At 36.0% G+C, this 26503-nt stretch overlaps 1 pseudogene; it reads left to right on the top strand.

The window, feature by feature from the left end:
- LOC113055978 (calcium/calmodulin-dependent protein kinase type II subunit gamma-like) overlaps window positions 1–26503 on the top strand; it is a 44071-nt pseudogene that overhangs the window by 7515 nt on the left and 10053 nt on the right.

Genomic DNA, 26503 nt, shown 5'->3' with positions numbered 1-26503 from the left:
GGGATAGTTCACCCAAAAAGGAAAAGTCGCCTATTATTTACTCACCCTTAAGGCCTCCTAGGTGTTCAACAACAAATCCAGTTGGAGTTATATTAATAATTGTCCTGGCCATTCCAAGTTTTATAATGGAAGTGGGCGGGTGTTTCTGTTCAACAGTCCAAAAAAAATCCAATATAGTGCATCCATCCGTAATAAAAAAAGAGGGTCCAACACGGCTCCGGGGGGTGAATAAAGGCCTCCTGTAGTGAATCGATGTGTTTTTGTAGGAAACACATCCATATTTATAACGTTATTACCACTTTTCTGTAGCTTATGCTAATTGTTGTACGCGGAAGCTGTTCTGGGCAGAAGATGTTATCATAGCACATGTGCTGGTGAGAGTATGCTAGCCTCGCGAAAACCAACATTTGTTTACAGGAGCAAAGATAGCTAAGTGTCCTAACTTTAGTGTCTCCTCTTGGCTTATATCGAAATTCTCCGGCATTTTTCATTACAAATCCTCATTTTGTACTTCTAAATAATGAACAGTGTTTTGTTCTCTCCTCTTTGCTTCCGTGTTCGTCACTTCTGAGCGGTGCATACTCTACACATACGTCCTACGTCATCTCCCCGGAATGAACGTGCATATGACCGTTAGTTAAAGCTAGAGATTACGGTTTATACAGTTTTAAATATAGATCTTTTTCTTACAAAAACACAGATTTGCTACAGGAGACCTTTATTCACCCCCTGGAGCAATGTGGGACCCTTTTGTTTTTTTTTTTTTTTTTTAAACGATGCACTGGATGCACTTTATTGGACTTTTTTTGGCCTGTTGAACAGAAACACCCGCCCACTGCCATTTAGAGAGCCAGGCCAAATTTTTATACAAGTACGATTGGATTTATCTGAAAGAAGAAAGTCATATACACCTAAAATGATTAACTGAGTAACTCATGCGCTATCATTATCATAAATCATTGATGGAAATGTAATTGAAATGAGATCCAGAAATTATGATTCTATTCCCTAATTGTGTATACCGGCATTATATCAGCTGTCTGCCTCTCTGGTCTCTAGATCTCGGCATCGGCCATAGAAAAACCCATGCTGGTCTTTCACTATTGCAAACACACAAAGTATATTCAACAATTGGTTGTTATCAGGCAGTGTAGTACATGATAGGAACACACACTGCATGTTTGAAGTCAATTTTCCTAGTGTGTTCAGCATGTATAGGACAGCCCAAATCTCAATCCCCCTTCTTCTGGGATCATCGGTCTCTTTGTTCGCTCTCATTCTGAACTCCATTGTGTGAAAGTAGAGGTGCTACAAGCACAGATAGAAAGACATCCTCACTAGAGGGAACGGAGTGGCATTGTTCTACTCTTCTCTTCCTTCCCTCTCTTTCTGAAATGGGAGCGGAGAGTGTTCCAGTCACACTCATTTTGCACTCTTTGTTCTGAGCTGCTGCGTACTGTGCCTTTAGTAGAACTTCCATCGATTACTCTCCCTCCCGTTCGTTCCTAATTTCTTTCCCATTTTGTTTCACTCCACATCCCTTCTGTTCCTGATTTCTTCGGCTGTGATAGCCTTATTAAAATCAGGTTATTGCGCAATCGCCTTGCGAGGTCTGCACACTTAATGTAAAAAAGAGGCAGTAAAATGAACCGGATGCGAGTCTTTAGGAGGCAGAGCTAGAAAAATGTGATTATTCACCTGTTGGATGTGGGAATAGTTTTTTGTGGTTGCTCAGAAATGTTTGTAGTTTTGTCAGAAATTAACTTTATTAAGTTAAACTATTATTTATTTATTTATTTTTTGAGGCTTAAGAGGGCAATTTTAATTTAATAAAATATTGTCCATGTCAATATTTGATTGACCTCCTATGAGTTCATGATATGAACTACTGGTGGTACTTTTTTAACAAAAATGAATAAACCCCAATCTAATGTCAGTTATTCAAAATAAAAACACTGGAGCCCCTGGAAGTTTGTTGGTTTTATATCATAGCCACTTATTTATATCATAGTTCAGTTGAATCATTTACATAAATAACTTATTTAATGACTATTTATTGTTGCTACTGGCTAATTATTCAAATTAATTAAAATTACTTATTATAATATTTATTTACCATTTTTACTCATTGTATGTATTTTTAATGTATTGCATTTATTTTTTATTATTACAAAAATCAGCATTAAATGGATGCTGTGATGATACTGCACCCTAGTTTTGATATCCTGTACATTATTATCTTTTAACTACTACATTTCAATTAAATTATTCAACTGAAATATTTAATATAAATGGACTCTCAAATTAACATTCATTTAGTTAACTATATAAATGTAAATCTGTATTTATGTTCTTGTAAATATAAACTTTGTAGAACTTTTTTGTGCGCGTTTTTTTTTTTTTTTTTTTTTGAATACCGACCAGCAACATTTGATCAAACAAAAGCGTGAGACTGTGGTGGAACTATGTGTTTGACCAAATAATGGAAGTTGAGGAAAGTGTTTAGGAAACTTATTTGAAACCAGTCATTATTTTTTTGCACATTGCACCTTAAAGAAAAAAAAAACAGTTGGTTTTACGTCTTCGCAGTGCAAATATTCAGGATATTCATGTCGTTATTGGTAGCAACTGGTTAAATTTCTGCACCTCGTCTGGAACCTAATGCATAAATCCTTCTAGGTAGAGAGACAGGAATGAGACAGGCAGAAACCTTTGCCAAGTTGGTCTGAAAGTTAAACAAACCTGCTAGATTGAGTCAGGAAACTTTAAAGTCAGTCAATGTATCTTTTGAAATGTTGACTGCCATGCAAATGGTCCTATCTAATCAGGTGAAGACGTGGGCTGTAATAAAATGTTAATGGTCAGTGTAGCTGCCAAGCTGATTGCATGAGATTGTTGCTAAGTGTGATATGATTCTGCTCTAATGAGAAATGTTCAATCCACAATTAATGGATGAGGTACTCTGACCGACAGCCATGAGGAACCAAAAGCGAAAAGGTTACTTCCTGTCCAGATAGTGGTCGGAATAGTTACCTGAAGATTATCACGTACACACTAGTGTTTTCTCTTTCGGTGACTAGTTTTGGTAATGTGAGAGAACCTTTATTCAGATGCAGTATGACAAAATATTACATCACTGGATGAGTAATTGTATATTCCGATGAAGGCATTTATCATGATATATTTGTTTTTGTTGAAAATTTAACACCATGATGTTTTTCAATGATCTAATGAAAAATGGAGCCAACTTTTTTTTTTTCTTTAGCATCTATACGTGCAGTTTAATGTTACGTTTAATGATTACATATCATTAGAATTATTATATCAGTAATTTTATATTATAGTGTTATTTATCATGATATAGTTTTTTTCCCCTAAAAATTCAACACCCAAATAATTTATATGTTAATTAAAAATACTATAAAAATGTTTTTGGTTTTTGTTTTGGAACCCAAATGACAGATCATTCATAACAAATGTATTGTATATCTGTAAAAAACATTAGATGTAAAATATCCACTGCATATGCAGTTATCATATCAGTAATTTTATATAACCATAATGTTAACTTATTTTTTTGCTGAACATTTTTCCATATGTTACATAACATTGTTATTTTTTTAATAATCTAATGAAAAAAGAAATACTTGTTCAAATATTTTTGGTTTTGGAAGTTTTAGAACTAAAATGTAACATTATTTCATAACAAATGACAGATGTGTCTGTAAAACATTATAAATATGTCTAGATATTAAAAATATATCCGCAATTACCACATACAGTTGAATTAATAGGGCCATAAAATCTCGCCACTTTAGCAGTATATTGTTTTGTAATTTGCTGCATTCAGGACCTGGGCTGCATTTCATGTTATCTGGCTAAAACTGTAGCTAGTGAGTTGGCGCTTGTGGGTGAGTTTGGTGCCATTGAGTCATTGATCTTTTCTTACAGCGTGGTTGAGTTAAGCCAGGGTCCTCGGAGATCTGCACAGGCCCTGGCATGCCGCATCGGAGAGCTCTGCCTACCCACACACTCAGACGCAATGGAAATGCTAAATCAACTTGCTAGTTCAGCACAGAGTGAGGGACCCAATAGAGGATGACTTGTGACACTTTTTAGCTGTTTGAAACCAACTTGGAATAACAGAAATGACACTGACGCTGAGGGAATATGTGAATTCATCTTGATCCAGTGCATCTGGCCTTTTGGGATTGTGAAGTAAAGTGCATTGTTGCACTGCCCCAGACTAATGTTTGGTTTATTTCTCTCTCTCAAGTGTTTGTAAAGTAATCCTCACATACTCTTCTGACACTCCAGCCTCCTGTGGATAAATATTTGCCTACTGCTCTCTGTTGTATTTACTTGTAATGGGCCCTTACTTTTTACTGTGTGTGTGCTGAAGCGTATTTCATGTGGGCTAACGTACTGCTCATCTGACATGGGTTTTATCACCGGTTTGCCTTTCTTTGTCTTGGAAATTATTTCAACTAGGTCTGGGTGGTATTATGATATATATAATTTGATGGTGGAAATTGTACCCATTGGTTTGTATCCATCAAGTTCCCAAAAACTTTAAAATGTTCTTTTTCTGTAAAAGTTTGAAATGTTTTTGAACATTGCTTTTTCTAAGGCTTAATTTATTTGCTACAGCAAAACAGTAATATTGTTAAATTATATTAAAGTTTAAATGATTTGTTTTCGGTTTAAATCTACTTTAAAGACAAAGCTGAATCTACAGCAGCCTTTACTGCCGTCTTCAGAAGTCCTTCAAAATCATTCTAATATTCTGATTTGCTTAAGAAACATTTCTTATTATTATGATAAAAACAATGTTAAAAACATTGGCTGCTTAATATGCGAAATATTTTGGGGGAAACCATGATGATTAATTTTATAACTTTGCATCGAATAATATCTTTTTATGTGCTTTGATCTGTTTTTGTTTTCTTTCCTGTCATTCTCCTCTTTTTCTTTTGATGTGTTGGTTGTGTTGCTGATCTACGGTGGGTTTTGTTATGCGCAATATTTCTGTACAGACACACACACACTCACACTCACACTGTTCTGAAACATGCAGTGTCACTGAGCACTCCTCTTTCTCTGGATGAACTGCTGAGCTAAAACACACATTTCCCCTCAATCTTTTTTTTTTTTTTTATCCTGTGAAGCCGTCCTCTATCTGTCCCTTAATCACTCTATCTGAGTCCTTCACAGTTCACACAGAACAAAGCTTAAGATCCCACCTGCCTCTAGAGACCCAGAACTGCCTCCGCTCCCAGAACACAGAGACCCATTTCTAGCCAGGGCTGTTATCATTCAGAATTGAAAAAGTTTTAAAGTTTTAAAAATATATTATTAATTTTTTTTTTTTTTTTAATCTATTCACTTCCTTCACTCTAATCAATTCGAAATTCAAAATTCTGAATTCATTTTAATATGCAAATTTGTTGCTCAAAAACCTTTCATATCATTATCAGTGTTGCAAATAGTTGTGCAGCTTGTGGAAACCTTTTTTTTTTTTTTGGCCAGAATTTTTTGAATAAAGAGTTTAAAACACCCCTTATTTGAAATAGAAATCATTTGTAACATTCTAAATGTCTTTACTGTCACCTTTGATGAATTTATTCTGTCCTTGCAAAATAAAAGTATTAATTAAAACAATTATAATAATACAACTTACTTTACTAAGAAACTAATTGGTTAAATTAATTGGAGCAGAGTGGAGGAATGGCCAGAATTCCATGATCTGGTGATTTTAATCCTGAATTTTCAATTCAGCACTCAATGAAAATCATCTCTCAGCGGAGTCATAAAGAATACTGCATTCTCTACTCTGATTGCCATGTATTACAGCAAGACTTAAGGGCATTGGATACTGAATAGCAGTGAGTCTTGGTCTAATTGATAAGCTGAAATCTGTATTGATCTATTTAAGCAGAGCGGTTTTAATGGCTTCATTTGTGTAGTGTTGTGCTGGGGGTTAGAGAAAAGCCCTGCTCCAAACTCCTTCATGTTGTACTGTGAAAGTCTTGCAGTACTGTTAAGGCAGGACAGGTGCCCTGAGTAATTTAACGTGCTGCTGTATTTGCCATGAAAGTGTAGAGTATGTGGAAGCATGTTTTTTCCCAGCCAGTATTTTTTTTTTTTTTGTACTTCTACAGCAACGTGAATTATCCTGAATGGATTCCCTGGAATAAAATGTGTACCTTGAATGCATTGTAAAAAAAAAAAAAAAAAAAAAAAAAAAAAAAAAAAAAAAAAATATATATATATATATATATATATATATATATATATATATATATATATATATATATATATATATATATATAATAATATTATTATTATTATTATTTTGTTTTTATTATTATTATTATTTTTTATTTTTTGCCAAATGCATAAATGTAAATAAATCATGCACAATGAATCTAGGAACATTTATTGAAATAAATGTGGTCCGTTTAATTGAAGCGATATGTTGGACAGGAAATCCATTAATCACAAGACGCCCTGTCCTATCTTGTATTGAAAGGGTTAGTTAAAACTACTGCTTGTAGAAGCAAGGCAGTGTAAGTCCTTGTTTAGCAGTTATCGCTCCCCCGCACCGTCTCTGAGGTTTTCAGAGGAGAAAACCTGCCTTTGGCGGTTTTAATGAGATGTTATCTGTGGACATCTCAGCTTCAGGAATGTCAGAGGAGTGGAGAAGAGTGAATTGTTTCTTGTTGAGTGTCATTTGTGGTATCCATCTCAGTCATTGTTATGAATACCTTTTACAACATTACCTTGCTAATCTTTACCTGAATCTGGAAGAACCAGGAGGTGAAGTATCTGTGAAAGATTTCACACCTGTGCTGTTGTGTTTGTGTTGCAGCAGCTCTGCAGAAAATGGCCCTGCAGGGTTATGGGATTGAAGTTTTCGAATGGGTCAGTGGGTCATCATGCAGTCATTTTAGAATATATATATATATATATATATATATATATTATTTTATTTATTTTTCTCAGAAAGGCTTGTTTTCCTATTTGATTTGATTTGATTTCTTTAAATTTTAAAGTGTTGTTTGGAAGGGGTTTGACCTAATTTTGAGAATCACTGGGTCGTGAAACAATAGTATTGGTAAATCATTTATTTATTTATCCATATTTTCCTTCATTCATTCATTCAATTACTTAATTACATAATTACTTTTGTTCCCTTCTGTGGTTGCCTATCTTGGCCTGGACACTTTCACTTAAGCTTCTTTAATGTTTTTTGTTTTGTTTGATGATGATGGTTGTTTTTTTTGTCTTCATATTTGTTTTTCTAATATTCATATATTAAGAAAAATCAACAGAAAATATCAGTTCTTTAGTGTGAGAATATCAGTCACGAGGGGAAATAACGCAACACTTTGAAACAGTTTCTCTTGTGCTTCACTACAGCATTATCAGCGCTGGGGTGGATTATTATGATCGGAGCTGGATCATTCAAAATCAGTTTAGCAAGAGTAAGGAGTAAAGCAAAGGACTTTAACAAACAAGATAAGGTGCGCTCATGGAGATTTTCAAGTTTTTGCTGTCATACCTGATAGGACTCGTACGTGTTTGCATTCTGAGTGGCCTATTAGCAGTGATCTTATCTCGTATGTAGTTATTTGTCAGAAGAAAGTGTGTGTGAAGTACGGCAGACATGCTCTCAGCAGGGGATAGTGTTCACAGACTCTTTGAAATTCGTTTTGAAAAGAACATTCTGCTTTGAGATTTGAAAAACAGCGAAAAATGGTACTGTTCTCTTTAGGATTTAGTAAAGGAAAATTGACCGCGTATGCAGTGCGAATATACAGTGCAAAATGTGTCTTTTTATGAGAAGTCTTGCCAGATTATATCATTTTTTTTGTGTACTGCAAAAGGCAAAATTGTTGATTGAGTATTTATTGGAAAAGCTTCTCTTTTTAGTTTCCTAAAATTCCAAAAAACAAAACATCATGGGACTCGTATGTGAATCTTTTTGTAGTGAACTGAGTTTTTTTCTCTCTGGTGTTTACATTATATAATCCCTCTGATTTAATGAATGCCACTTACAGCATCACACGCGGGTTGCTGTTCTTTGGCGTGGGGCGTCCGCCTTGCTTTTGTTGTGCTGCCTCATTAAACACGGAGTGAGCTTTCCCTCCTCGGTTCTCTTGCACCGTCATGATTCTTCAAATATGGCTCTGCTGGTTCCTGCGAACAGCTGTTCCCCAGTTCCTGATGGAACATCTAATTTGCTGAAGATCAGAAAGCTCGTATGCTACACTCCAGCTGTCTTGTGTTGTTGCCCTGTCTGGATTTATTCAAAAAGCACCCCCACCCCTGCTGCAGGTATGAATGACTGCGTAGGAGCGAAAAACAGTGGACTAAACAGTTTGTGTGTGAGTATGCACAAGCTTATCTGTGTTTGTGCTTTAGGTCACTCCCAGAGAGCCTCATTTCTCCAAATATATCTACGCTCACGTCTGAAGGGACACACACCTTCTCCCTGGGCTATTCTTAGGGCCTTTTTCTCAGGTCCTGTCGTTGGTTCATCTCATCCAGGCATAAATTCTGATGCAGTCTAGTGGTCAAAAAACGAAATTGCTCAAAAATGTCAAATAAAAATAAAATAAAAAATGTAATTAATTGTACTTTTTTATATAGATTTAATGCAAAAATTAGTGTAGTTTGCTAGCAATAGAAAACAGTTAGCAGACACCAAAAAATGACACACAACACACACACACACACACGCACACACACACACACACACACACACAACACACACACACTCTCTTCTTTTAAAAAATTTGTATTTTATATTATTATATATTATTATTTTATTGTATTTTATATTATTATATATTATTTATTATGTTATTGTATTTTATATTATATATAAATTATATTTAAGCATATATATATATATATATATATATATATATATATATATATATATATAATTTATATATAATATAAAATACAATAACTACTGGTACTATATATATATATAGTACCAGCAGGGTTTAGAGTCTCAATCCCTTTTCCTTTTCTCATTTTTTAGTCTTAAGTTTTAATAGTCTAAATAAACTTTTACCACTGCAAAGGACATTTTGCGCAATGGAGATGTTCTTCGTGGATGCCAATAAACAACCGTTTTTTAGGATTGTATAAACAAAGTATAATAACCATATTTTAATCCTACTGTTCCAGAGGTTTGCCTCACCTTGAGAGTTCCTCACAGCCGATGGCTCCTCTTCCTGTTTCTTCGAGCCTGACACTCCCATTCTTCTTCCTGCATGCCCCACTTTCTCTCTGTCCTGCGTCTCACTCCTTTCTCCTCTTTCTTTCTCCAGAGGGCTACATTTGAATAATTCAGTCTTGTTACATTACAGAACGGGTCTGCGTTTTCTGAGATGACTATCTCCATCTCTTTTATTACAGTGTGAACCAACAAACGGCGTGCCTCATTCACAGGTGCGCTTATAGAGCCAGCCGTTTAGGTGTAATCAGATGCTATGGGACGCATCTCTGCACGCCTCCCTGATGCAGTTAAAATGCAGATGAAATGAGCTGAATTGGATTAAGCGGATTTGAAACATGATACAAGTTATGTTTGGTGATGTGTTCAACGGCTCATTGCATCTGTCAGATTGTTTGTGGAAAGATGATGCACCCGGACGATATATCATACACAGATTTGCATGTTTCTCTGTGAAGATATTACAGCTGTTGGCTTAAGTCATTAGATTGCTTACAAGGCAATTCTGTAGAGATATTACTCACACATTCTGATTTACCTTCAGTATTAAAATTTTCCAGTTAATATCTATCTCCTTTAAACTTATATAAATATATAAATATATATATATATATATATAGGTTATTTCTCAAATTAAAAATGTTTAATATGTTCTACAAAAGATAAGAGAGAGAGTAAATTACATAATTTCCATTTTTGGGTAAACTGTCCCACTACATTTTAAATTTCCATTGACTGACACTTATGGAATGTTCAGTAATCAAAATGTAACTGTCAGTGTTGGTGTCATAATATTTGCATGCAGAATTGTGATTGGGTATCTTTCTTTATCTATTTGCATACTGACATGCGATTGGTCTTTTTTGCATACAGTTTGACCACTTTAACCATTTATAGCCAGCTCTGCCTCACTTATGGTGCTTTTCCACTGCATGGTACGACTCGGTTCACTTTTGGGGGGGTTTTCCACTGGGTAGAGTATAGCCGAAATCACAGCTCAGGAATTGTCTATGTCTTGTTTTATCTTAAGTGTATTTGATTTCATCAGATGACAGCTCAATTACAAATTAGGATTTTTGAGCAGATTAATCTTGGAAGGGAGAGTTGGTGAATATGTAGTCTTAAAGGGACGTGTTTCAGTCATTATTTAATTTTTAACCTGTTGTCTGACAACAGGAACAGTAAAATATATGAATTAAAACAGTTTTATTGAGAATTTGGCTAAATTAAAATACCATTTGTTAGCACAGAGAGATATAAAAGTAAAAGGTTATACGACGTGATGATGTCACAAATATGCAAATTAGCATTTAGCGACTTTTCAAACTGGTTTTAGTTACTTTCCATTGAAAGAAATTGGCAACACTGCAACTAGATTTAAATGACCACAGCCAGTGAAGGAGCGAACGCATCTGTTTTGAACAAGCGCACTTTTATTTTTAACAACCAAAAAGTTTCGTTGTCTGTTGCAGAGGTACATTGCTCTCGTTGATAGTTTGATGGCGCAACGTGAAATGAAAAGATTTTTTACGAGTTGTGGCACTGACGACTTGTGAATAATTCCACCTACTCTAAAGTGGTACTAAACTGCAGTGAAAACCTTGCCAAGTCGAGCCGTACCATACAGAGCCGAGTCGTACCACGCAGTGGGAAAGTGCCAATTGACTATCCCATGCTTCAGAAAATGTGTACTTTCCTATAGTGTGCAAGAAGCACTATAGCAAGTGGGTATGTTGTCCAAATATTCAGTATTCATAATAAGAATAGGTAAATACTCAGATATAGTACTGTGTCCATTGTGATTCTGTATTGGACACTTTACTATCCCATAAGGCTGCAGCAGTTGAGGATCTGTCACATTTTAAAAAGCTGGAAATATATGGCAGAGTATTGTGATATGGTAGTTCAACATGTACCAAGAAAGTGGTTAAATTGTAGATTTGGCAATGCTTATGTTATTGTGGCTGTTATTGTTAGTAGGTCATCATAGGTCAAAGAACTTATGGGTCAAACACTGCAACAGTCGCAGATGTAGTATATAAAAAATATGCTTTTATTTATGGTTGAAAAGCAAGTGCTTGATTGAATTCAATATATACTAAAAGTATGGTTTTATTTATTTATTATTATTATTATGTTTTTAATTACAGATTCATTAAATTTTATTAATCAGTCTAGTTCATTAAACTTTAACAATTGAATGATTTATAAGTATGTGAATAGTAGTGCCCTCTGAAATGTGAAATATCTTTCAGATATTCATTGTTATCTGTTTTAGATTTCGGTTTTCTTTATGACCACTGTGTGCTCCTGAGGACAAATGAGTTTTCATAAATCTAATTGGCATGCATACTGTAATGAAACGTTAAAATTAATTTGATATTAGGTCAGGGGCTAGGTTGACTCCATTAACAGTAGCTTTGCCAAGTTTATTGTCAACGCTTGCATTTCCTCTCTCTATCTCTCTCTGTCCTTTTCAGATCTCGTGTCGTTGTGTGTTAGCATGATGTCTTTGGATCCCTCTCTCCTTGACCCATTTAACTCCCATGGTCTTTGTGCCTCTGGGCTCTACTCTTTCCTACGGCTCCCTCTCTCTATCACTCACTTCTGTGTGTGGACATGAGTGGAGTTTTGTCTTTCATCTGACACCATGTGCATTCATCCATTCTTACAGCTGGGACGTGTGTGACGTGTCTTTTCACTCATAAGTTTATCTCTATGCCTAATTTTTTTTCCCACTAGAACTCTATGTGGTGACACATGCAGGATATTTATCACATTGAGTCAAAAAAAAATGTGATGTGATGATCAGAATTATGATGTATTTGTGACACCTGCAGAAATTTTTTTTCCCCTCTGAAATTCTGTGTATTTACATATTTATGTTTATCAAATTAAGTCATAAAACATTCATTTAATTTATATTTTAATTATTGAAAATTAAGCAAACTATGAAGCAAACTCCTCAAATTATGTTCGTTTCATTTTAAGTAGGCTAGTAGTAGGCTATGTACATTCTGATGAAAAATAGTAATAGATTTCTGGCAAATACTTTTATTTTGACGGGTTTACCTTTACAGTTCTGTGTATGTGATACTACAGTCTAAGTGAGTAAGTGAAGTGAAGTGACATTCAGCCAAGTATGGTGACCCATACTCAGAATTTGTGCTCTGCATTTAACCTCTGCACACACACAGAACAGTGAACACACACACACACACACACACACTGTGTGCACACACCCGGAGCAGTGGGCAGCCATTTATGCTGCGGCGCCCGGGGAGCAGTTGGGGGTTCGATGCCTTGCTCAAGGGCACCTAAGTCGTGGTATTGAAGGTGGAGAGAGAGCTGTTCATGCACTCCCCCCACCCACAATTCCGTCCGGCCCGAGACTAGAACTCACAAAAAAAAATAGGGCCATACAGGAAATCATAGGTCCCTACAGTAGACCTCTGCCTGCTGTTCGCCCAATGCCTTAAAACCGAAGTATCTCCATATAATGGAGCCAGTTGTCCTTTTTTTATACTAGTTCTGTAGCCTCCAGGCTGGTTGCCGATGCCGCCATGTTCAATGAGACAACACGCAAGGGGAGGGGGGAAAAAATCAAAGAGGCAGGGGCGAGCACAGAGAAGACAAACAAGCAAAGAGGTGGAATCAGAATTAAATATAAACAATATATCGATATATACGATATGTCAAAATCTATATCATATTTTAATATGGAGATATCGCCCACCCCTATGCTGATGTCTGTACCATCTATGTTTGTATTGAATGTAGGCTACTTACTGTGCAGTTACTGCCGTTAATTTTAGATGGTTACTGTTATTGTTTTCAATAGGTAAAAGCAAGTTTGGCCTATTAAATACCAAATAAACATGTTGTTTATGCCTAATTCTTGTTTATTGCTTAAAAAAAGCATCGGAAATCGGTATCGGAATCTATCAGTTTGCCTGTAAAAAATCGATATCGGAATCGGCCATGGAAAATCATGATTGTGCATCCCTAACAAATATCTGTGGATGCACATTTACTCATGCAAAAAAAATGAAACCACTAAGTGGTATTGTTGCATCAATGGTATTGGTTATCACATTAAAAGAGCTCGACCAGATACATCCTTTCATTCAGTCATTGGTTTGTTAATTAGTGTTGTGTCGGGTGTTTGGTTTGGGACTTTTTATTAGTACATGTGGAAGGAATTCCTGCATGGCTCGCCCTGTTTTACTGAGACTCTAATAACAGCAGCATTTGGAAAAGAGAAGATCTGTCCTAAATGTCACAGAGAAAAGCTTAAATGGCCTTTGAGAGATGACCGGGGTTATAGAACGTCACACAGAGATGGGGGCGATGTGCAGCTAAAAGGTATTACATGACGCACACCACCTTTGCCCGCTGCTCTGAAATATTCATTGAGAGGCTGTTTCTGATGAGCTGTAGCTTTCAGTTTCTGTCTTCAGGGAATAATCTGTTCTAATTTGCCCCCTCAGGCCACGGCGGGGGCTGAGGTGTATGTTGGGAATGTATTGTTTACATCCGTACCACCTGCAGCTTGGTTACCGTTGTTTTGGACCACAGGTGCAGTGTGAGCATTGAGCTCAGTTCAGCATTTCCCAGAATCCCCTTCTCTGATGATTTCGCTAGCCCCTGTGGAAAGTATGAATGCAGTGCTGCTGTCTGGAGATTCAGAGTGCTGTTGGTGGATGGCGTAATTGTACAAATGCTGTTTCAACACTTCCCAACCACTTTCATTAAGTGCTGAATCACTTAGGCTGGTGATGTAATGTTTTTGATTAAAAATGCTTAATGCAAAAACAACCATGTTGGGGCAACATTAAAAAGAGGTTGCATTGCGTATAAATTTGGAATTCTATTTGGTGCCGTTACTGGCAAGAAGTAGATCCTTAGAACACCTAAAAACACCTGCTAACTCAAGTTATAGTCTTGTGAAATAAATTATTAACACAACTTTGTTAAAAATTGTATTATAGCAGTATTAGTATTTTAGCCAGTGTTTTTGTACTGTTGTAGTATTAGTTTTAATGAAATATTATATTTTATTAAATATTAATATTAGCTTTTATTTTTATATTTTACGTTTAATTTTAGTTTGTTTTGTCATTTGTATTAGTTTTTTTTTTGTTGTTGTTTTTTTTTAGACTTTTTAACAACATGAGAGTTGTTCAGCTTTAGCGTGTTTCTCACAGCCTCGTTTTCATCTTTGTGTAATTTAATGATGTCTGCTCTAAGGTCTATAACAATACTCACCACTAATAAAGTTGGGTTCAATGTTCTTTCTTTTTATACTCATTCAGTGTGCCTCTTTGTCTGTCCCTTGAGGTGGCATCTGTTGCTTCTCATATAAATTGGGCTGAATCAAGCATATTTACAAGCTTTGCCGTGACACTAACTGTAACGTATTTCAGGCCTGCAGACCTGGACCAGATCAGAACGTTCTCAGTTGTTTTGGCCTAGCGCATCAGGGCTAATTCAACAATACCGCAGAGGATTGTATTCCCAGAGCAATTACACCAGGAGTTTAATATAGTTTGAGTAATGGGAAGAGATCAGGAAAGTCTTTGTAACCAGCCATTTTAGATGTTGTGGTGCCAGTGTTAGACTTCTAGGAAGGAATTGCCCTGAATTGCAGCAATCTTGAGCTTGAATCCCAGTCTTGTATAAAGACATTTTGTGCTCTAGCTAGTCTTAATCCTCAAGGGTCTGAGAATTAGTTTCAAGAGTATAATTGCAGATTCATTTTAATTTTAACTAATAAATATTAATAGAGAGTAATTTCTCGCTGCTTAGATTTTCTTTTTACCTTAGGTTCAATATTATTTTCCATGTCTAATCTAAAAGTTTTTCGTTCTTTGATTTGAAGGTTTGCAGTATGTATTTATGCAGCCTGTTTATTGACATTGTTTATGTGCAATTTTTTATTATTTTTTTAAATACCATTTTAACTTTTATATTTCCCTCAGGACAGCAGTATTGTGGTGTTGTTATCATGGACAGAAAAGAGGAATTTCACAGAGGGCCATCTGTTGAAAATATCAGATCAGAATAGTCAAGGAGGGGCATTATGAAACCAAAAAGTGTAGAATAGGAATGTAGGAAGACGAAGCAGTGGAGATCTGAGATGCAGACGCTGTGGCTTTGCTGGCCAGTGCCTAGGGACAGCTCTGTCTGGGTCAGATATATTCTGATAGCCTGCTGCTCGGGGCTCATGACGGTTTTTTTTATGATGTCACATTGCAAAAAAGATGGCTTTCCTCATTTATGTTAATTAGGGAATGCTGATGTTGCTAGCTAGCATTCAGTTCATGGGTGAGGTTTTGGTTTAAGTCCAAATTTAATTCAATCCATTATGTGATTATATAACGAGTAGAGCTGTAATCAAGTTAGGCCCGACAGGACCCGAGCCCAACAGATTTCGGCCCGAGCCCAACAAGTAAATTTTGATTGACAGCTTTTTAAAAGCCCGAACCCGTTTACAGCCCGACATTATTCAAATGTGTGCACGCACACAGCTCTTTTGCCTTTTGTCAAGAATTAGTCATTTATACATGTTTCAACAATGTATTTGTGACTAACGTAGACTATAGGTCACTTGGAAGTTGGAATAAATAAATAAAATAAGTTCTCTGTGACATCGTTACATCTCAGCACTCTAAATAGGCAAAAAACAATTTTTTGTTTTTTTTTATTATGACAAACCGAAATGATATAGCAGTAACAAACCTATTTTTTAAATGTAAGGAGTAGAAGTAAAAAGTCGGTTGAAAAATAATTACCCAAGTTAAGTATAGATACCCAAAATTTCTACTTATGTAAGGTAACGAAGTATTTGTACTTTGTTACTTGACACCTCTGATTAATATACAAAAGTCCACTGGCTACTTAATCTCACTGAGTGCTGCTTGATGTTTCTATTAGATGCTTTGTTAAAAAATGTCAACCAGCACTTTTCCATATGCCATAATTTAACATTTTACTTGGAATTTATTCTTTTTTTACTAACACTATTTATAAAAAATGAAATATGATAAAAAAATACCTCATATCATGTTGAGTGGCAACCACCTACCCACCCACTCACTCATCCACCCACGCACTTTCCCCTGAACTTACGCCCGCGCACCCACCCACCCACTCACTCACAAACCCACCCACTCACTCACAAACCCACCCAACCCACTTACTCAGACTCACTCACTCACCCTCCCACTCACTCACTAACCCATCCACTCACTCATGCACTCACCCACTAACCCGTCCACTCACTCACTCACTCACTCACCCATGCGCTAACTCACTCACTCACCCACCCACTCACTCACTCACTCACCCACCCACTCATTTTAGGGACTTGGGATGTGTGTACATGTGGTTGTGGTTGGTATCTCACCCACTCACCCACCCACTCACTCATTTTAAGGACTTGGCATGTGTGTCTGTGTGGTTGTGGTTTGTATGTGAGTGTTGTGAAGACTGGCAGTGTGCCCAGCATGGATTTGGCCTGGATCTTATTTATTTATTTATTTATTTTAAAGCCCATGTGACCTCAGCCTTACCCTCTGATGGTGAAGAAAGTCTTTCCCAGAGCATTATGTAGAGTATTAATACTAGAGTATTAAATGACTATAGTTGGTTGACACATGCAGGTGCTGTTTCTTTAGAGTATTGCATTACCTAACTGCTGACATCCCAATACAGCTAGTCATAGTATCAATTAAAAACGAGGCATTAACCAGCATAACTTATGGTAGATTTTTCCTTTGTGGAAAAAAAAGGTTTTAATAGATTATGCAATTTATATATATATATATATATATATATATATATATATATATATATATTACACATCATATTTTTTTTAAATGGAGTTCTTTGTAAGCTCAAATGTTACTCTATTTTATATTATAATGCACATAATTGAGTGTTTTCTGTAACTCTAAACTCTTAAGTCTGCTTGATATTATTTTCTTGGGGCTGCTCCTTCAACAGCAGCCTCCTGTCATATTTAAGATTCATCATTGGAAAAAAAATTTCATTTCATCATTTGGAAAATGGAAAAGCATCGGTGACCAGCTGCTTCTAGCAGATATTGACAGGCTATTAATTGTCCAGGCTCATACTGACTTACGCTCTGGATCCAGACCAGTGTCCCTGCGGATCTGCTCTCCTCTGCGTCTGCTCCTTTCTGTCGGCCACTGCAGTTTTGTTGATTGCGACAAACACAGGAGTGCCTGTGGGCCAGTAATTGAGCCCACAGATCTCTGAGCTTCAGCACAATAAAGCAAAACACTGACACCCACACTAAAACACACGCGCACAGAGTCTCTAAATGGCACGGGTGATGAAGCAATTAAACACTTCAGCATCCGTATCCATATTAGGATTGAACATTTTCTATTGGGGATGGGTTACCTGAGTGTGTTTTGTGTGTGTGTGTGTGTGTGTGTTACGGTTGTTTCAGTCGACTGCCTCTGAGCTCCTCCTCCTTCCCTCTGGCATCCTAATGAAGGCATTATCTTGACATGTCACGGAACATGAAACCGCTGTAATTTGGCTTTTATCATTGTGTTTACTAGTTGGGAAACATCCTTGCCAGCTTAAATCAAAGCAGAACACTTTATTTTTTATTTTTAGGTTATTCTTTTTCTAAGATTGATGGGACCACTGACTTCCATGGTATTGAAAAAACAAATTGTTAATGTTTGCATTTATTTATTTGATCTAAAGTGGTGTGCATTGCCTTGTTTTTTTTTTTTATCAGTTAATGCACTTTTTTGCAAAGAAAATAAAAATATTTATATGAATTAATTGTATTTATTTATTTATTTTGCGCAACAAAGACCTAATAATCCAAATGAATACAAATAAAATATTTTTGAAAAAAAAAAAAAAAAATCAGTGTGGACAATTATCATTTGGATTAGTTCATGCATTTCCTAGACGGTATATGTACTGAAATAATACGATCAAATTTAATATAATATATTGAGCAAAATAATTTTGTGTGTATTATGCATCAGGGTAGTTGGCAAACGGGCATTTTGCCTGAGGTTTTGACTCATTTTCGGATGAATATATGTATTTCTGTCTGTCTGTATGTATGTATGTATGTATGTTTGTATATGTATAAAAGACCCTATTTAAGACCCAAAGTCACAACACCAGCTCATTTATTTCTCAGAGGATAAGAGGACCCGGAGATTGTTGCTGGCCACATTGAGTCCTCAGCACAGGATGTACAAATCAATGTACTTCACAGGAAAACACTCCATTATAATGCAGCAGGTGTGCACATCTGTGCTTGGACACGGAGTGTGCTTGTGCATAAGTGATTCTTGGATGAACTAGTGGTTCATCGGGGTACTGAGGAGGCTTCCCTTATAGATACAATTATTCCTCAAGTTTTACTTTTTAAATATCCTGTTTTACTTAAATACATTCCTTCTTTCCTTTGTGTGCAGTCACATTTTTGTTAGTGCACTCTAGATTTTGTTGTTACTTCCATGTAAATCTTCAGTAATACATTTTTGTTCAAAGGACCTTTGCTTTTGCTTGGTGTGCGGATTCCCTTTTTCTTTTAGTATTTTACTTAAATACATCCCATTGTGGAAGTAAAATGGGTTTTTGTGTTGACTAAGTCAGTGTATGATGTCAACAGGAAGTGTGATTGATAAGGGGAGATTTCTGCTCTGCCCAGGATTATTCATATTCATAGAGTAAATGAATGAGTGAAGGAACAAAGGAGGATCTGCCATATGAACTGATGATGTCACACACACGCACATGCAGAAGCTTACAGTGTAGATGCTCACGTAAGGGAGGTGTGATTTTGCTTCATTAAGTACTTGTCTCGTGAAATCCTTTCTCTTACACACACACACACGCTCAAACACACACTGCCTCTGGTGATTAGGGGCACTTTTGCGTCAGTATTCTAATCTTTCTAGACTTTCTATCCCATTCCATCCAATTCATTTCCAGTTCCAGTTAGTTAACTTCCAAACCAGTTTCAGTGCCAACTTGAATTTTAATTCCATTTAAAATTCTTCTAATTCTGCAAATTTTCAACTATTTGCTTTATTAATAACTTCTCTTTTAAGTTAAATTGTAATTTTATTTATACTCAATTCTAGTTTCAGTAAATCACTTTCTATTGTCTATTGAAGGATCTTAATTAAATTGATCCTAATTAACTTGACAAACAAGTGTTTACATTTCCATTCCACGCATCATTTAACGCTATTTTGAATATTACAGCTGTTTTGAAGATCTGTGCACAATATCTATGAACATTGTATTAAAAGCTCTATTTGACATTCAGTGTTTTTGTTCTAGTGTTTGGCCTCCTCTCTGTAACCTTTCAATGGCTCTCTTTTTCCCCCAGTGTCAGGACAGAGGGCCCTTCCTATCTCTACCCTGCGTTTAATTATGCATCAGATTAGAGGGCTGTGTGTGTCTGTAATACAATTACTGCAGCATGAGAGTGTGTTATCTTCCGTAGTGAAACTGAAGTAGTTTTGATAGCAGCACGCTGCTGTCTCTCGGTAATATAGAAGGGAGTTTCCTCTCCAGTCACTTTTGGGACTCTGAAACTTCTGAGATGCAGTAGAGTATCTTAAAATGTATTTGTCATTGATGTATTCAGCTTTTGCCTTAGTGGAGCTTAATCAGTCGTCATGTAAATGAGGCTGAAGATCAGACCGTTCTTTCAGCGCATAGCACTTTCAGTCAGTGTGAAACTTTTTTCAGTTTTTACATTTACATAATTAGCAGACACTTCTATCCGAAGGTATATGGTTTATCAGTTCATGCATTCCCTAAGGATCGAGCCCATGACTTTGGTGTTTCTAGTTTGAGCTAGAGGAACTCATTTTACTTTACAGGATATTCAGCAAGAGAATGTAGAGCAAAATTTGAATTGATCTCTCTGGAATTGATTGGATTGTAAAAAATGGGAATAGAGCCAGATGGTTGAAGGAGACGGGTTGAAAAGCAAGGGCTTTTCTTTTACTCTGATAACGAAAAGATTGCAATTGATTTGATGCTGTATTAGCACTTCCAAGTTTCATATTGGTATGCATATTTTGCTGCTACTTGAATTAGTTTTTTATTTTCAATGCAGTGTGTCATCTTGTATCTTTTTGGAGCATAAATGTAGGCTGTGAACATAAAAATAAATATCATGAGGAAGTATGTAGAGTTTAAAGCGTCTATTTTAATGCTAAACCAGCTCATTCTGACAGACAGTAGTCATACATTTAGCTAGTGTGTGGGTATGATGGTGTAGATATTCTGAAGACCTGAAATATCCTCACCTTTATGGCTGTTTTATGAGATAAGCAGAAATAGAGAACTGAAAGGAGGAACATCAATATGTTTTGTTTGTGTGTGTGTGTTTGTATGTAAATATATATATATATATATATATATATATATATATATATATATATATATATATATATATATATATATATATATATATATATATGTAAACAATGGATTTCTCTTTGCTTCAGCTGCTAGTTCATAGGATCACACACATTGTGTCTCTTAGCTGATCCGGTAACAGGGATTTGGTGCCATCTTGGCACTCTTCTGCTTCTGCGGTTGGAGTATGTGTGGTCAGTTTGCCAGAAGTGAAAGGGCTGTGGAGCAAAACAGCATTTGTGCCAGTGGCATGCTAAGGGTTAATCTTCCACTGGGTCACAGGGCAAGATGGGAGAAGATCTTGTTAGCTTGGAGCATGTCTGCTGTGTGTGTGTGTATGTGTGATGTTGCATGTTTGAAAGGCTAACACCTAATCTAGCTCCGAGAGAAAGAAAGTCAACAAGACAGAATGGGGTAGTGATAAAAATGAAAAAAGCAGTAGTTTTGGACCGCTGACAGCACAATATATGGAAAATGATAATGGATGTGTGTGTGTGTGTGTGTGTGTGTTTTACAAAGCAGAACATTTACATAAAAAAATTCTCCTCCTAGTGTGTTTCTATAGTTCTGTTCCCAAACCATCACTTAGTGCCTACTTAGACAACTGCCTTCTAAGGGAGCATAATATTGACTGAAATGTAACTTTATAAGTCAGCGATTTGGAATACTGTACACATTATTTTAGTAGATTTGGATGTTAGCATTCTCCTAATGTTTCAACAATTTATCATATTGTTATATAATATCCTAAAAAGCATAACAATTTTTTTTAAGGCTAAAGTTCTGAATGGTACTTTTGTATTCAGTGAATTGTATTCTCATATTTATATATTTAATTTCTTCCACCATCTTGGATGATTTTATTTTATTTTTTTAAGTTTGTCATTGATTTTAACTAAGCAGTGCATGCTGGTATTGACCTCACTGTGAATCATACATGCAATGCTGCCTTTAAAATTTGACCGAAAGAAGGTTTCTTTTATGCTGCCTACATTTTGGAACAGTCTTCATGTCAAGAGCACACCTTAAAATGCCGCCTACGTAGACAACCCACTAGGTTTGGACTAGAGCCAGTTAGGAGGCCAACTAGACTCCGCTTCCCAAAACATCTTGCTTAAGCATGTCAGATTAGACAGCATTGATACTGAAGACTGACTCAAGCTGATGTGTTAATTGCGGAGATCTGGGTGGATGAAAGTCATCAGTATTACATTGTCCATACCGGTTGCACAACATGCATGTACTGATGTGGTAATTCACATCACTCTTCTCTTCATTAGATCCTATAAGTACATACATAGTAAAGTTGTCATTCCACTCCTGAGTGCTCAAGTAATGACAGAGATTCGAGGGATAAAGTTCAGAAGGGGCGGGTTGGGAGCAATGGTGTTTCATGTACATGATGACTGCAAAGCAAGATGACACTGTTGTTTCAGCCGATGCAAGTTAACTTAAGGACATGACTTGTTTGAGACTTTTGAGATGGCCCTGATATTTACTTGATATTTAATCAAATATATTTGGCAACTTAGCAAATGTATTTTATGTTGTTGTCAAGACAAGATCAGTTAAATCAGATTAGTGTACACTAATAAATAAAGTGCCCCTATTATGCCATGTTTTGTCTCCTAAAATAGGTTTACATGCATGCAAGGTCAAAAAGAAATGTTGGGTTTCGCCAAAATATGCGTTTGATGTCACCTAATTTTCCACTTCCATTTGCAAATGATTCATTGGAAGCAGTTCTAAGATTCAGTCTCTCTAAACCCCTACTTTCCACGAACATACTCTGCTCTGATTGGTCAGATTGCCCAGTCTGTTGTGATTGGTCTACAGTGTACAGCGCATGTTGGAAACAATACACACATTGGTATAGTTGTTTATTTTAAACACTCAATAAAACATATAAACATCTATTATTTATCATACTTTTACAGTAGGTTGTGATTTAGTGGAGCCACCTGGTCCAAATTCGGTACTAAACCAATCTTTTTGAATTTTGTGAATACCGCATTGAATTCCCTAATATTTAGAGAAGCAGTCGGCAGTAAAATGACGGGAACACAAAGAAAAATTGGGGTTGTACTGCTGTTGTACAGTGGAGAAAATGAATGAACCACTGATTCTTTGCGGTCTTATCTTTAGGAAGTCAAAAAATAAAACATATTTACCTTCATAGGGTATTCTCAACATGATGTTAACCACACAAACAAGATACTGTGAGGGCGGGTCAAGTTGTTAGCGGACAGCCAATGTAGAACATAGGTGGGGATTATGCAAATGTGTTACCCCATGACGTGTAGCCATCACAGAAGTGGGATTCAAATTACTGGCTACACGGTTTAGTCAGTTCTTTCTTTTGGGATCCCAAAACTTTATTTATTAATAATGGGCCACTTTAATTCATTTATGTTTTGAATAGCACTTTTCATAAAACATACCGTTTCAAAGCAGCTTTACAGGAGATGTGTGTTTCTACATTACAATTATGTGAAAATATAGCTTGCTTTTTCACTATTCTCTGTTTTTTTTGCATAAATGTATCAAATGTTTTTAAACAAAGCCTTTTGCCAATTGGGTATTTTATCATTTTGAAATTGAATTGATCAAGTTTTGAGGATGTTTAGATCTTTTTAGAGCTAGAAAGCCAGATAAAAATGGTGATTTAAAATATTTTTTTAATGCAGTTTGATCTGCAAAGTCTTGTAAGCAAAATATGAAAGCTAGCATAGCCCATCTGAATACAATCTGTCAAAACATTGTTTATTTGACATTAAAGCTTATTATTTTCTTTTAAAATATGAATCACATCCAATGTTACTGGCCTCCAGCAGTGCATAGTGGGTGATCTTTACACTGGGAGGATGAATAAACCCCCGTCAAGACATTGAGCCTGCTATTTAGTCTCTCCGCACTTGTGGTGTGTGTGGTGCAAGTGTGAGAATATGAGCCCTCGGGCTTGTTTGTTTAATTTTACACAACATTCATCCTTTGAGCTCACACACAACTATATTACAAGTTTCAGTAATAAGCCTTAGATTAGCTTGAACATCACACCCACTGTTACAAACAAACACACACACACAAAATGTACAGTGTCTTATCATGACAGGACCAAATGTGCAGACCCTGGTTAACTTGGGATATGTTTCTGCAGTTTTTTTGTGCTTTGCCAATACAATTAGAATACATTTTCTGCATGTAAATTGTAGATCTACATTTTTATTTAATTTTTTCATCTCTCTGAATTGTTTATCCCCCTTACCTCTCCAGCATTGCGTTTCACATCTATGACACCTGTGGAAAAATGTTCTCTCTTCTTGGAGGAGAGGACAGCGCTGCTTGCACCTCAGATGATATATCCTTCTTATTTTATAGCTGTGAGAACAAGCAATCAGCCATCTCAAATATCTAACCTGCTTCTCTCTTTCTCTCTCTCTGTCCTCTGAAGATCATCAGAAACTGGAACGTGAAGCCCGAATCTGTCGTCTACTCAAACACCCCAATATCGGTGAGCTTGATCCTCATTATACTCATTATCTTTTTTTTTTATTTACTTTTTTATTTTTATTTTAGAATAACAGTAAAGCCATTAAAACTATTAAAATCATATTTGAAGTATGATATTTTTGAGTTCTAAAACTGTTTAACAAATAAAAACTATTTTATCTTTGAGCTTCAGGATCATGACTATTTCATGACCCAGCTCTACTCATTCTAATCATTCTCTCAAGAAACCTCATATGGTGCATCATGGGATGTTTTAGCTGCTTTTCTAGTTCATCTTGTCCTTTAAAAATGGTTTTGGAAAGAAATATTAATGCACAATGTGTTTTTTGTGTACAAACTTCATTAAGTCTTCATATCATTTTGTAATAAAACATACAGTAACATACAGTTTGGGGTCTGTAAGATTTAAAAAATAAATATTATTTTATTCGGCAAAGACATATTAAATTGATCAAAAGTGACAGGGAAAAAGATTTCCATCTCAAATAAATTCTGTTTTGACCTTTTATATTCATCAATGAATCCTAAAAAAAAATGTCACCGTTTCCACAACTGTTTTCAACATTAATAAGAAATGTTTCTTCAGGACCAAATCAGCATATTGTAATAATTTCTAAAGGATCATGTGACACTGAAGACTGGAGTAATGATGGTGAAAATTCAGCCTTGCCATCAGAGCAACAAATTACATTTAAAATCTATTAAAAAAAAACAAATCTGTATTTTTTTATCCTAAAATGCAACCTTGATGAGCATAACATACGTTTCAAAAACATAAAAACTCTTATTCACCCTAAATGTTTAAATTATTCAATTTAGTTTAAACTTTCAAATGGCTGTGAACGTGAGTTTGACGCTGTGAGCATTTGCAGCTGTGTGAGTGTTTATGACTGTGTGTGTGTGTGTGTAAGCTGGTGCCAGAGATGACGGTGACTGAATTAGGTTGAAGTATTTTTGCAGCAAAACATACAATGTCCGGCGGAACAGCCTCTCACAAGTCATTGTCTTAAAGAATGTGTGAACTAAAGAAAAAAATAAGAACTTTGAGGAGGAAAATTAGCTAATAAAGGGCAGAATTGAGTAGGCAGCAGTAGGAGAATGAAAAACAAGGCAATGAGGGAATTAGAAGGATGAGTGGGGACAGAAAGTGGCAGAGACTGATTGATAGAATGAGGAGAAGACCTGAGAGAGAAAAACAACTGAAAAAAAACAGCAGAGCCATCGATATGGGGGCGATGGCGACAAAGAAAGAGGTGAAGCTAGAGGGATGGAGAGATCAGCAGAGAGAGATGGAGAGGGAAAGAAGAGAAGAGGAGTGGAGCTCTATAAATAACTGCTGAGGTGGGAGATGCTGGTGGGCAGCAGTTCAGCCCAAACACCGTCATTATCACCAATGAGCTCTGAAGCACGGCAATAGAAGAAAACCATGAAGAAGATGAAGAAAGACATACCTGGTTGAAATATTGTATAACGCAAATTATATTAGATGTTCGTTAATTATAGGTGAACTTATCTTTTGCTTAATGTTCATCAAGTATCAAATCATAAGAGAGAATAATTAAATGGAAGGATCTCACTGGAATATTTACTTGGATCATGGTTATTAAAATATAAGCCATTTCTCTTTATTACTTTTCAACAAAAATAACTACATTGTTATATAGTCTGTGTTACCGTGATAATAAGTCAAACTGTGTTATATATTTATACCCCTGGGGCCGTGTTACAGAAACATCCAACGCTAGAAGCCTGTCTTATCTGTTTGGTAACCATGGTGATTTCAGTAAGGATCTCATTTAGGACAGAAGATTTGAGACAGAAAGTTTCTGTAACACAATCCCTGATATATATTTTGAGGTTATTGCTTTTGCCTGCTTGGGTGATTAATATAAAGTTAAAAGTTCACCTTTCACAATTTTAAAGGTGTCGTTTTATTAGGCTATTGCTGCACGTTTCTTTGTGAAATTGAAATTTTAAAACAAACCCCAAATCAAACGAGTAAGTTACACAAATAAATGAAATCTCTTAATATGAACAAACTAAGGCTTTGCCTGGATTATTTCCATTTTAAATAAGAGGTAACCACTGGATTTTAACCATAATCCAAACAAACCTGCAGTATACATGCAGCATGAGTAGTTTCTAATCTAAATTAGACTGTATAATTTCTAAATGTGAAGCAAAAGCAGAATGGTCTGACTTTAGTTTTGTGAAACCATACTATATAAAACTTATCTGAATGATTCAGCAGACGAACTGAACGAGATGCAGATTCACTCTCTAACAGCAGGTGGC

The sequence above is a fragment of the Carassius auratus genome, chromosome 37 (genome assembly GCF_003368295.1).
Source record: "Carassius auratus strain Wakin chromosome 37, ASM336829v1, whole genome shotgun sequence".
In the NCBI taxonomy this organism is placed as follows: domain Eukaryota; kingdom Metazoa; phylum Chordata; class Actinopteri; order Cypriniformes; family Cyprinidae; genus Carassius; species Carassius auratus.
This window is presented reverse-complemented; position numbering and strand designations above follow the sequence as displayed.